At 51.4% G+C, this 13,988-nt stretch overlaps 1 protein-coding gene across 5 annotated transcripts in view; it reads left to right on the top strand.

The window, feature by feature from the left end:
- Window positions 1–13,988, top strand: part of Coro2b (coronin, actin binding protein, 2B) — a 117,555-nt gene that overhangs the window by 13,623 nt on the left and 89,944 nt on the right. Inside the window, exon 1 of one of the 5 annotated variants that reach the window (XM_006511099.4) lies at window positions 3,137–3,327. The exons of 3 other annotated variants lie outside the window; for them this stretch is intronic. The gene's annotated coding sequence lies outside the window, so the exon portion shown is untranslated. Of the gene's footprint in view, window positions 1–3,136; window positions 3,328–11,803; window positions 12,959–13,988 lie in introns of those variants that run through there. One more of the 5 variants, XM_006511097.4, reaches the window with a different exon arrangement.

Genomic DNA, 13,988 nt, shown 5'->3' with positions numbered 1-13,988 from the left:
GGGCAGTAATGACAGAGCCGACACTGAGCAGCCGACTAGTCCTCCTGGATGGGTGGTGGTTAGGAGTGCCTCTGACAGGGACAGAACTCTGGACTCCATCTCACTGCAGGTTACGCCCCGCCCCCATGAGCAGCCTCAGCAGGAAGGGCAGTTTCCTGCCATCCCCTGTCCCCCACAGCCCTGGGAGCTCTGCAGAGCTGGGGGTGGGAAGTTCTTCATGGAAGTGACGCCCTGTTTCTGAGTTAGCCGCAGCAGATCAAAAGCATATCTGTTTGTTTGTGTTGCCTGAAATGTTTACAGGAAGATGAGAAAGTAGCTCTGTTTATTGAACATATCCTCCAGGGCAGAAGCCACAGGGAAAAGTCAGCTTCTGGTGTCTCGGTGAGCATTCGCCGGCCGGGCGGGCTTCGTCTGGGTTTTAAGCCGGGCGGAGCCTCAGCATCTGGAGGAAGGAGAGAGAATGCCTAAGAGACCAGGGGGTCCTCTCATCCTTCCTGACTCCATCCAGGCTCTGGAGAGCCTTTCCTGAACTTCAAATAGTAACTGGAATTTCAGCCTGCCTCCTATGATGAGATCTGCCTCTGCCATGCTGTGTGACCCTGGGCAACTTGTCTAACCTCACTGGGCCTTTAATTCCAATTTTGAAGGGAAGGAGTTATCAATCCAGGACTGTCTGCTCCTTGAGAGCGTTCAGAGGGTCTGGTGTGGTCAGGCATGTGGAAGAATGGTTGCACGGTACTAGGGCACCATATGCAAGGTTTAAAGCCGGGATAATGGCTGACTGGGAAGTCCATGGCCCAGGTGAGCCTATGGGTTCAGAGCAGAAGGTGTGCCCACTTGATACAGGCCCTACCCTGCCTCAGTGGCTGGGACAAAGGGCCCCTTCCTCCTTTAGCTAGGCCTTAATGTCCCTTGTCCCTGAGAATGCTGGCAGGATTTCCTCCCAGGAAGGAGATTCGGTGTCCGGTTTACTTCCCCTGGGAGTTGCAGGCACCAAGGAGTAAGGTAGCAATTCGTCCTGACAGTGGGACAGACGAATCTTCAGATGTGAAAGCCTGGGGCTCCATGCCAAGCTGGATAGTGGTCAGGGCAGCTGCCACTCATGAGAGGGGGCGGAGCTGCCTCTGCCAGCCCTAGGGAACTGCATGAGATGTCTCTGGGACCCTCCTGACATCCTATTCTCAGACCCATGACTAGCCTGCTGTCCCTGGTCCCAGGATAGATTTTATCCCTAATCACAGTTAATTTCCTTCGAGCAATCAAGGCTATACACAAACCTACAACCAGTAAGCACCTGCTGTATGCCACCCATTACTCTGGCTCAGAGGATAAGGATAGAACAGATTTGTCTAGCTTTTAAGGAAGCAGAACTCTCTTTTGGGAAGTGGGCAGGCAAACAGAAGAAGGTATATGAATGAGGGCTGAATGGGACTCAGGAAGCCTGCTCAGGTTCTGGGAAGGGGGACACATGCTTGAGTATGAATGCATGTGACTGAGGAGCTGTGGGGGCTGGGAAGATGGAGGCTGGTGGCGACCAGGTCTGGGGAGTGGCCTGTTCAGCTGTGCATCAGTGCACAGCAAGGAAGAGAGAGGATACAGCCCAGCTCCGCGGAGTCCTCAGCGTCTCTCACTAAGGGTGTGTTGGGCCAGCAAATGTTCTAGAAAAGTGGGACACATCTACACTCTGATCAAAACAGAAGAGCTCCCTGCCCTTAGGACCGTCCCGGGAGGGTGGGGAGCCTGCGCAGAGCACAAATAAACATCCCATCAGTTGGAAGTAAATGACATTAAGAAATACCCAGCCAGGCAAGGGCTGGCGTGACAGAGCAGCCTCGGTAAGAGAAGTGGAAGGAAGAGAAGGGTGGAGCATGGAGGATTCTGAAGACGCTGGCTCAGAGTGGCCGGCTGGAAGGCTGGGGAGACCTGGCCTGCCACAGACATTAAAGCCTAGGTAAAGGAGGAAGGGGCCCTTTGTCCCAGCCACAGGTCAGAAGGGAGGCAGAGGAAAAAGCACTCTCTGCCTCTAGCTACTGACTGACTGGGAGCTGCAGGGAGGAAGATAAGGCTGAGGCCTGAGCCCAGCAGCCACGTTGAGCTATGAGGGTTTGGAAAGAGATGCCCTTAAGAGATGCATGAACGTTGCTGACAGAGCGGGACTAAGAACGCTGCTGCGGAATGGCATGCAGGGCATCCCGAACATTTGGGGGCTGGGTATTCTGCAGAGGGATCCCTGCATCAGTTGCCCAGGTTTGCTGACCTGTGGCCCATAGAGCAGTCAGTAGCTTCGCCCGCCACCACCTCTCCTCTCTTGAGGATTCTTCAAACCAGGTCATGTGTTCCTGTTGCACTGCCTGCACTAAGGAAGGCTCCGGACATCCTCAGGGTTGCACTTCCCTGTCTCCCAGCATTGATCGGCTCTTCTCTCTCTCTCTCTCTCTCTCTCTCTCTCTCTCTCTCTCTCTCTCTCTCTCTCTCCCTCTCTCTCTCTCTCTCTCTCCCCCTGTGGGTAATTGGAGCTATGGTTGAGTAAAGCAAAGAGCTCTTAAGTCTCAGACTTTTCAGTCAAGCAGAAGAGACAGGAAACAGAGGCTTGATGCTTTGCTGGCTTTGGGGCACAGCTTTTCCAGGGCTGGCCTGGTTTAGGTGGTAGAGATGCTGTGAAGTTTAAATCTAACAGGAAAGCTGGGGACAGAGTGCGAAGCACTGGGGTTCCCTCACTTCCCACCTTGCCCTAGCCTACATGGAGTCTTCCACCTGGGTCTCCCAGCATCCTGCCCGCAGCCTGTAACACTGTACCTATTTTGTGGAGGGGCACAGTGAGGCTTATAGGGATTAGGTAACATGGCCAAGGTCACATGGCAGACTGAGGTGGCTCTGGATTCTGTCACATGTCTTGTAATGTTTGCCTCTCTCAAAAGTCCTGCTTTTAGTCAATAAAGCCTTCTGATGGCCCCTCTCCTCCCATCACAAAAGGAAAGAAAAGGGGAACGCTCTAACAAACAAGCCCTCCTGTTGCCATGGAGCGCGGGGTTGTCACCCGAGTGACTGCGGTAAACCAGGGCAGAAAGAAGAGGGTTCGGGCAAAAGTCCAGCTGCGGTTCTGTGCCCATCCCTGTTCCCCATTCCCAGTCAGCACAGTGTGATAGACGGCTTTCGATGCCTGGAGGTGTGGGGGGCAGCTGGCCAGTCTCAGAGCCCTGGTGGTGGGCCTTACACCGGGTGCAAGTGGGTCAGGGGGCAGGCATGAGGGCTGGGGCGCTGCAGGCTTGGCATACCAGCCTACACCTCTGATACTAGAAAGTTCCACCTTCCAGAAGCCACCAGGAGGTAAGTGTCCTAGAGAGGTGAGCACCTGGTGACTCGGGCACTTCCTGTCCTACAGCCCCTCTATACAGCTCCTTCCCTCCTCTGCCAAGGGCCCAATCCTCCATTGGGCCAGCGCTGGCATTTCTGCCCTTCCCCTTCGCTCCTCCCTGCTGGGCTCAGTCTGTGTGGAGACAAGTGAGGCCCAGGAGGAGCTTATGCAGGACTCCTGTTCTGATGAGGGTTGCTGGGATCTGTGGTTTCTTTTGAGGACTGAAATCAGGGTAGCCATGTTGTAGGTTCGCCAGGGAGGGCCTAGCTGGAACAGGAAGTAGATGAGGGACCTGCCCGCCAGCATCTTTCTGACCAAACCACTCACCTGGATATTGGATGCTCCCATCTCTGGCCGCTGTACACTTCTTTAACTTCTGTTTAGATCACCCACTGTTCTGCTTGCTCCCCTCAAACTCAGGCTAACCATCCCTGCCCACTTTCGCACCGGAGAAACTTCCTGATCTTATCCCTTACAGCCCAGTCAGCGTGCGCTCTGGCCGCAGGTCCCTGCCAGGATGACATGGATGCATCCAGAATGCATCTCAGCCTTACTGCCACAGAGTGAGCCCTGAGGCCTGCGGCAGCAGGTTAGGAGTGCAGCAGGGCGTGCTCCCTCTATGCCTGGTGCTGTGTGCGTTCAATTAAAGCAGTGGCTCTTGACCTTCCTCATTCGGAGACCCTTTATTACAGTTCCTCATGTGTTGGTGACCCCCAACCATAGCATTACTCTTGTTGCTTCTTCATAACTAATTTTGCTATTGTTATGAATCATGATGTATTTTCTGATGGTCTTAGGCGACCCCTGTGAAAGGGATATTCAACCTCCAAAGGGGTCGCCACCCACGGGTTGAGAACCACTGAATTTGAGACTATTGCATGATGTGCCTGTATTTTGCTCAAGAAAGTCAGCTCATCTCCTCTGTGTGCAGCGTAGCTTCAGTCACATGAGGCTCACTGGTTGGCACATTTTCTAGAGAGTACAGATGACAGCCTCTCCCCTGTTTCAGGGACAGAAGAATCTAGAATAAATTGGGGGTTCATTCTTCACCCCCTTCTTACCCAGACTGAAACAGGGCTGCCCTGGAACAATTTTAGAGAATTGCTCCCCAGGACAAGTCGGTTCTCCATCCTAGAGTGGCAGGCCCTGGTGACCCTGTGACTACAGTGTCCCCTCCTAGGCTCAACCCTCCCCTAGGAGACTGTCATATGCCTTTCTGGACATCCGGGTCTCCTAATGCCTTGATTCAAAAACCCATCTTGTCTAATTGTGCTCCAGGCCTGAGTGAATTCAGAGACTATTAGCCAAGCTCTGGGGGGCCCCGGGTCTCCATGGCAACCAAGGATGCTTCCTAATGAACTAAGTCCTTAGAGACTGGCTGGGGCTGGGGGTCCCTTGCCTGTCTACGTGTCTAAACTGTTTTTGCTGTCTCTGCTTCTGAGATAACCCCCCCCCCCACCTTGAGAAGGGACACAGGGCTGGATAGAGGACACAGAGGAAAAGTGCAAGTGGCCCATGATATGACCTTGTGGCCCACGGTATGACCTTGTACTGCGTGGAAGGAAGAATGTTCTAGCTGACCTCACAGCTACTGCCGAGGATTTCTTCAACCCACAGACAAATGAACACCTTTTCATATAAAATGCACATTCATATTCAGACACATGGCACACAAGCATGCATGTATACATGCATAAATTTGCACATGTATGTCATGCACTTGTGCAACATGTATATGAGTGCATGCATGCACGCACATGCATGTGTCCACGCATACATGCACACACACACACACACACCACTTCATATTCTAAGAGCCTACGTACTAATTTTTTTTTTGCAGCTTTTTTCCTAACATGAGTGTTGTACCTTGGCTCTTTGGCACCTCCTCCAGGAAGCTCTCTTGGGTTGACTGCAACTCCTGCTTCTAGAATGATACTTGGCTAATTCATGCTCCAGAGAGCCCTCTTGCAGCCCAGTCCCAGGCTGGCACCTCACAAAGGACACGCTACTTCTTTGCTGTGGGATGACAGCTCCTTCAGTGTGGGTGGGTCTCGTCCCCCACTAACCTCTTCCCCGCACCCCAGGGCTTGTTCAACTGGAGAAAGGGTTTGCTAGTAATCCCTTTCTCCTAAGCCTGGGGCATGTCTATTTATGTGGGTACTGGGAACTCTACCAGACCCTGCCGCCTTTTATGGTGGTTATGACAGTCTCCAGGGGAAGGTGTCCTAAAACCAGGGCTCTAGAGAAGGAGGGAAGATGAAGGAAGCCCCAGTGACGTCAGCCTGGTGGCAGCAGGGTGTGGGTGAGTATGGGAGGAGATGGAGCAGGTGTGTGTGTGTGTGTGTGTGTGTGTGTGTGTGTGTGTGTGTGCAGATCTAGCCATTTCTCCTCTGCTGCCACCCCTCCCTCTCCCTGCCCTGCTGACTGTTGGTTTCTAGGAAGAGAGGAGAGGAGTGACCCAAGAGGATGCTGGCTGGTTGATTTTTAATTAAAGGGGACTGGACACCTCCCAACTACCCTTTGGAGCAGTGGCATTCCTGGGGTGTCATGCTTCCATCAAGAGAAACAAGGTGGCATGCAGGTGTGGGGGCAGCTAGCCAGCAGAGCAGCCAGAAAGCCAATGCAGGCAACAGAGGCTCTGTGGCTCTGCATCCTCCCCGGCCCCACCCCCACCTCCCTGGGGCTCCAGCACTCCTAAGTGTCCACCCTGCCCCTGCACTAAGCCTGCATCAGCTCTGGCTGCATCCAAAGTGACTTTGCTGCCCTGGCCCTGGGGGCTGTTGGCAAGTGGGGTGGCATGTGGTGGGAACTCACAGATTGGGGACCTGCTTGTCCTGGACCCCATCCATCCTGCATCCCCTGAGTGTTGCCTGTTGTAAGGCGCTGGGGATAAAACATTCATGTGTCGGCCAGCAAAGTTACAGTCAAGGGCAGCGTGGGAGGGAGGCTGCTGGGGCAACGACATTGGGACAGTGAGGGTGCTGGGATGAACAGGAGGTGGTCAGGGTGGGGAAGAGAGGAAATTTGCTTCAGGTAGTGGCACTGATGGCAGTCTTACCAAAGGCAAGGGTGAGTGACCAGTAGACAGAGGCTGTGAAAACAGCCTCACGTGCAAAGGCCCTGTGAAGAGGAGCAAGGCTCCGAAGCACGCAGAAAAGCTGACTGCAGCCAGTGCCTCCTTGTATTTGGTCAGGGGTCAGGCCTGCTAGGCCCTTGTATTCCCATTTGTAGGGACCATGCACTTGATGCTAAGCATAGGGACCAGGGAACTGCTTAGTGATGCTACCCAAGGAGTCACACTACATTTGGGGGCTTGCTTTTGTTTCATGTTTCTAAGACAGAGTCTCAGCTGACCTGGAACTTGCAATCCTCCTGTCTCAGCCTATAGATGTGTGTGCCATGCCCAACTCCAGGTTTATGTTTCAGAAGATCCTCCCTAAGTTGTAAATGTTTTCAGGATGAAAACACAGAATCAACTGGACATGGTGCCACAGGCCTGAAATCCCAGCACTTGGGCGCCTGAGGCAGGAAGGTCTCCAATTCTAGGCCAGCCCGAGCTGTGTAACTCTGAAAAAAGCCAAGCTTTCTTGTCTGCTCAGTGCTGTGGAAGGAATGGAGGGAATTACAATTAGGTGTTCCCAGGTGTTGACAGCTTGGCTCGCATGGCAGGTACAGGGTCTATTGGGCAGGGTGCATGAAGTCTGTATCGTAGGTCCCTTGCTGGAGAACCCCCAAGAGGCACTGCCTGCCTGTTTCCTGGTGGCCACATTTCACAGAAACATGCCTGTTTCTTCTCAGGCTCTGGGTCTGTCTGTGCTGATTGTCAACAGCACACACTAAGCCCGTCTCTCCTTGGCATCTGTGTCCTTTTCTTGGCTGGGTGGTTTGCAATCCTTTGTCTAGAAACAGCAGCCACCTGGAATCAACAATTCTGCCCCAACTCTGAACAAAAGTGTGTCTGAGAGCTCTTGGTGCTTAAGGAGTCCCCTGAGAGGTCTGTGGTGGTCATGCTGCGTTAGGATGCTCGTCACTATGCACCCACAGGGTGAGCTCATGTGCGGCTGGGAGAGAAGCTGTTCACGCAACAGTTGCTAGGCTGAATGAATGAATGAATGAATGAAGTGCATGCGTAAAGGCATGAGCAGATGAACGTGGCTTGTAAACTCCAAATCACCATGATCTAGTGAGAAAGAAAGAGGCATGCTTGTGGGTGGCACTGGGATGGGGGGGAGCTTTAAAAAAAATGTGGTGTAGCTGGGCAATGGTGGTGCATGTCTTTAATCCCAGCATTTGGGAAGCAGAGGCAGGTGGATTTCGGAGTTCGAGGCCAGCCTGGTCTACAGAGTGAGTTCCAGAACAGCCAGGGCTACACAGAGAAACCCTGTCTCGAAAAAAAATGTGATGTGTTTGTCCGTGTGTGAATGGTGTGCATGGGGGTGACACATACATGTACCTGTGTGTGCGTACATGTGGAAGCCAGAGGACAGTCTCAGGTGCCATCCTCAAGAGCACAGCCTCCTTTGAGACAGAACCTCTCACTGGCCTGGGGCTCACCAGTTAGGCTAGGATGGCCATCCAGCAAGCTCCAGCAGTGTGTGTTCTCTCTGCCTCTCTTCTGCTGGCCTTACACACTTGTGTACTCATGCCTGCGTACTGTGAGTTCTGGAGATGGGGATGGGTCCTTCTGCTTGTGAGGCAATCACTCTGCTGACTAAGCCACTCTCACAGCACGTATCTCGGTACAAGGTCACACGCCGATGTCAGGGAGTGTAGGTTTGTAGGGGACAGAGTTAGGGTACTGCTGACTGAGCTGGTCAGAGTGAGCTGTTCGGTGTGCTCCCAGCTTCATATTCTAACCCCCGTTGCATTGGGAGATGGTCACTGGATGAGGAAATTGGGCTGAGTGAAGTGATGAAGTAGAACCCTACCCCAAGGGAACTGCTGTCCACCCATCCGAGTTCTAACCAGGCCTGTCCTTGCTTAGCATCCAAGATCAGATGAGGTTGAGAGCACTCAGGGAGTTAAGGCCTTAGGCAGGACTGATGTCATAAGTGGGGTGCAGAGGGTACGGGAGTTAGGGGGAGGAAAGGTCACTTGAAGATGTACCAAAAAGGTTGTGGTCTGCAAGCCAGAAAGAGAGACTTCACCAGGAACCAGCCTTCCCGGACCTTGGTCTTGTACTTCTGAGAAATGACATGGCCATTGCTTAAGCTATTGAACCCGTGATGTTCTGTATGCAGCGGTCGCACACTGAGGTGTGGATGTTAGCCTGGAATGGGAGGTCAGGGCCGACAGACTAAGGAGGGGGCAGACATATCGTCCCAGAAGTCAGGGTCACTGGTCTCATCCTAGATTCAGAATGAGAGCCAGGCTGTAGGGTGAGAGGTACAACATGTTCCAATCCTCTCCCTCTCTATCCTTCTGCTCTGAGGTCCTGGACAAGCTTTGAACCCTCAGTTTCCTCATCTGTAAGTGTGGGGAACAATAGTAGTCTCTCCATAGGCAGAAGTGTTGCGATCGGTCAGTGTGATTTACGTGTACAAAGCACCTGACACAGGGCTTGGTGAACACTTCGGTGGTCTGAGCTATCCCCTCTCCCCTTTACTGTGTCTGCTCAAGGTCATTACTCCAGAACTCCCAGTTACAGGGCCTCAGCGTTGCTCAGAATGTCTTGTGATCTCTGTTCAGTGCTAGCCTCTAAGGTCAGGAACGAGGCTTGGCTCTCTGTGGCCTGTCCAGCATCAAACCATCTCCTCACTAGGAATGGATCAAGCTTCTGTCTGAGGACTGCACCATGCCCAAGGAGAGGCAGACACCTGACTGGTGAAGGCAGAGATGCTCAGGAGACATCCCTGAGGGAGCCTTGCTGGTCCTCTGTGGAATTTCACACTAAGGAGGAGATTGAGATCCCACATGGCTAGACTGTCCAAGTCTTCCTGGGAACTCTGGCAGGATCAGGTTCTCCCTAGGCATAAACTGTGATTTAATACAACCTCCTCACTTCCTGACAAATTCAGCCCAAAGTTTCAGCCTAGTATTCCAACACCGGAAACCCCCACCTTCAGACTCCAAGGAGAGAAAGGAGGGCTCACGGTGCTTTTGTTCTGTCTGGCTACCGCCGCGCTGACTGCATTCTATACCATGCATTTATAATCTTGATAGTCAGGAAACTATTAAGCCACTTTAAAGACATTTCTCAGTAGAGAGACAAAGTCCAAACTCCCAGCTGCCCAGCATCATCCTGGATCCTGGGGTAACATGGTCCAAAACTGTATAAACCATTATCAAAGACACACAAAGTAAAGAGGTGTCTGCCTTCTGGAGAGCAATTTGGCAACATGTCTCACGGCCGTAAAAATGTCCACATCCTGTGACCCAGTAATCCCACTCCTGGGAATGTGTCCAGAGGAAGTAATCCAACGCAGAGAAAGGCTCTGAGCATCAAGATGCTCGCCAGAACACTGTTTATACAGCTCCAGAGTGGAAGCAAAAGAGGGGCCTGACAACCGGAGACTGGTTAAGTGCATTAAGTAGCATATTTCCAATTGAACATTCTGCAGCTGTTAAAATTTATATGTGCTGGGGAGGTTGGTTAGGTGGTGATGTGTATGTCATGCAAGTATCAGGGCTGAGTTCCGCTCTTCAGATACCAACACACACACACACACACACACACACACACACACACCAGGCATGATGGTGCCTAACTATTTGGCAAGTTCTTGGCCCTATCTCAAAAAACAAGGTGGCCCATGTCTGAGGAATGACAGCTCTGGCCTCCACATCCACGTATGCACACACAGCTGTGCATGTACATGCACACACATAATGATACCACTGAAATACATGCCAAGCAGAAATAATGGTAGGGACTGGTGGGATCAAGTCAGTGGGTGAAGGCACCTGCCATGTGATCACCGGAGCGTGACTTCCGCCACCCATGTGAGGCTGAGAGGAGAGAACAATTCTGCTGTTCTCTGACCTCCATATGTGTGCTGTGGCACGTGTGCCCACACATACGCCACACATACACACTCATAAATAAATAATTTTGTACAACCAAATTTTAAGTGGAAATAGAGGGATATGAGGTTTTATAGGTAGCAATGGTGACTGTGCAGATCTAATCTCAAGGTGGGCTGTAAGGATGTGGCAGGGACTCTTCCGTGTACCAGGGGTCTCAGGGACGGGCCAAGTAGATTAAAGGATCCCTCATTCCGGTTCAGGATGTTAGGTCAAAAATATCTGCAAGACACTCAAGGGGGTGGGGTGGCACATGCCTGTAATTCTAGCCCTCCCAAGGCAGAGGCAGAGGCAGAGGCAGAGGCAGAGGCAGAGGCAGAGGCAGAGGCAGAGGCAGAGGCAGAGGCAGAGGCAGAGGCAGAGGCAGAGGCAGAGGCAGAGGCAGAGGCAGAGGCAGAGGCAGAGGCAGAGGCAGAGGCAGAGGCAGAGGCAGAGGCAGAGGCAGAGGCAGAGGCAGAGGCAGAGGCAGAGGCAGAGGCAGAGGCAGAGGCAGAGGCAGAGGCAGAGGCAGGCAGATCTCTGGGACTTTGAGGCCAGCCTGGTCTATATAGAGCGTTTCAGCCTAGCCAAGGCTATATAGTAAGACGTGCTTCATATACATATATGGTTCAATGAGAGACCCCGACTCCAAAATATAAGGTGGAAAGTGATAGAAGATGCCCATTGTCAACTTCTGGTCTCCATATATGCACACATACACCTCAAGTGTGAGCACACACAGAGATACACACACACACATACGTGCACACTCACACACACATACACAAGCTGAAAGGCAATTAGCAATGGTGCTTAAAGGTAGAACCTCTGGGAAGTTATCAGGGTTGGTTAACATCATCAGAGTGGAGTTCCTGAGAGACTCTCCGGCAGAAAGTCCATTGCTAGACAAATCCCCCCCCCAAACCTCTTTTCTTTATAAAATTACCAACCTTAGGTATTATAGCAGTGAAAAACAGATAAATATACCAAATCCTATGTCTGTTCCCTGTTCCTGCGTAGCGAGCTGTTTCTTCCAAGTCTCTCTGGTCTCCCAAGGACCAAACTGTTTCTTTCACTTATCAAAATGGCTTGTCAGCTTGCAGAATGAAATTCTCCAAGGTTCACCCAAAGAATTTCAGATTCTGTGAGGTGCAGGTTTAGGGGAGGCAGCAATGCAGCATCAGAACTGTACATCAGAGAAAAATGGACCTGAGACTCCACCCTGCCCTTGACCCTAGAGATAAGAGACATTAACTAACAGCCAGTGGTGACAGGTGGCACCTTCCCTTTCACACCTTAGAAGCAGCCAAGAAAAGAGCCCAAGGGGGAAACAAGAGAAAGGCTTTGGAAAATGCTGTATTTGTCTTAACAAGAGACTGGGAAATGAGCTGTCCACACTCCAGGCGACTCAGCTGAGCAGGCCCTGAGCCCAGCCCTTGAGCATGGTGTGTGGGAACAGCTCTGTATAGACACGGTCCACCAGGATGGGAAAAGAACTCAGAAGGCCCCGAGGTCTGGGGTGGAGCTGGAGAGCCTAGAAGTGTTGGGGTGAAAGAGGGTGTTTGGTAAGATCTGCATACTCCCAAGTCCCTCTGAGCTGAGTGTTCCAGCAGTTGGGAGAGTCTAGAAAGTGCCCTGAGCTCGGCAGGATCCGGCCACTTGGGTTCAAGCCTGAGCCTGCTGATTGCTTCCAGCTTTGAACGTGACTTCAGATCTTCCTACCTTCCTTCCTTGCCCTATAAACCAGAGAGTGGGATTGGATACTGTGTGGCTCCTTCCAGCTCTGCACTTGGCCTTGCCAACATGGCCTCTAACTGCCCCCAGCCACTCACTCTGCTTCTTTGTGGCTCATTTGTTCACTCAATGGTCTGCAGAGAGAACGGTAGGGTAGAATACTGAGGCCTTAAGTAGTAGCTGATTACTTTCTGCCTTAGCTGACACTCTCAGAACCAGGTTGTCTGTGCCCTTCACCCATGCAGTGCCATGGAAACTTAGAGGAGTTAGACACAGTGCTTGGGGCAAAGACACGATTCAGGATGCTCTAATAAAGACTTAAATTAGCATGACCAAAATGGAAGTCGGTTTATGTGTCACATCACAATCTAGAAGTAAGTGTGCTGGCCATTCAGTTGACTCCTTTTCCAAGTTAAAGGGGCCCAAGTACTTGGTGCGTTGCTCTAGCACCTAAAATGGCTCCCCAGCAGGGCCACAGAAACAACTTATTCCCCTTCCTCCACTGATTACCAGGTGCTGCCAGTGTTAAGTATCTAATTGGCTAGAACGTTGTCATGTGGCCACACACTAAATTGCAATGATTCTTGGGAAATGTAGTCCTTTCCTCTCCAGCTAACCTCTAAGGCTATAATTAGGAGAGAGCAGGGAAATGAGCTATCTCAGCAAAAATCAAATGTGCAAACTCAGTGCTTCCGGGCTTCAAACATCTGTGTGCTGGTAGCAGCTGCTCATTACCATGGCTTACCCAACTGACGTGTGTCAGACCAGATCAATCATGATTTCTCTCCCATCTTAGACCTCTCAGCCGGTTCATTTCCATGCAGTGAACCTTGAAGGACTGACCCATCTTCCGTCCACTGGCAGGTACAAGGCTCTCTGCTTATTTATTTGTTTCTCTTTTTGAGGCAGATTCTCCTGTAGCCCTGGCTAATTTCAAACTCTCTGTGTAGATGCAGGTGACCTTGATCTTCTGATCCTCCTGCCTCCACCTCCTGAGAGATTTGATGGCAGATGTGTGTCACCATCGGGCCGGGTTTATGTGATGCTGGGCATGGAACCCAGAGCTTTGTGCCTGTTAAGCAAGTATTCGACAACTGAGCTGCATCCTCCCCTCCCTTCTTTGTCTCTTTCAAGATTGACGACACACAATTCCATAAATTTCTTTTTATTATACGATGAAAGCTTGCTTTAAAACACCTTCCTGTTAACAGGGATTATCAGACCACAGCTTTTATAAACCTAAATTAGAGTAACCCTGGAGGTTATTGGGTCTGGAACCTGGAATCTACTAAAATGCCTACTACCTCCATCCCAGCCTGTGGCAAATCTCTGTATGTACCGGCGTCGATAGATAAAGTTGCCAAGATTCTCAACAGAAAGACGCTTTGCCCCATGGCATCTTAAGGTGGCTCCAGAATCCTGTTACCACCATTTCTGCTTTCAGTCCCAGGGCTCTGTGTGTTTAGCCTCATCTTTATAGATTTAGCACCTGTAGTTTGCATACTGTGTGGTCCCTGTTTGAAACCTGTATCACTTCCTCATTAGCCTCTGTGTCCTATGTGGTCTGTGACGGCCCCTGTTGGCTCCTGTGGGGTGCTTGTTAAAGTGCGGGTTCCCAAGCTCTCACCCTGACTTCCTGAATCACAAACTCTAGATGTTGGCCTTGGAATAAGTGTTTTTGCTCCTGGGAGAACCCCTGAACTCATCTTTAATGGGTTGACAGAATGGTTCAAAGGCAAGTGTGGCAGATCCCTGTTGCTATAACAGCTGAGTGTACATCACCCACTCTGCTCACAGAGGGACGGGCTGCGTGTGTTTCATTCTACTTAAATATCCATCGACGGAAAGGGTGGCATCATGCAAAATTGTGTACAGCTTCTTTAAAAAAAATTTT

This window comes from Mus musculus, chromosome 9, assembly GCF_000001635.26.
Source record: "Mus musculus strain C57BL/6J chromosome 9, GRCm38.p6 C57BL/6J".
Taxonomy (NCBI): domain Eukaryota; kingdom Metazoa; phylum Chordata; class Mammalia; order Rodentia; family Muridae; genus Mus; species Mus musculus.
Note: the sequence above shows the minus strand (reverse complement) of the source record. Positions and strands in the feature narration are given on the sequence as shown.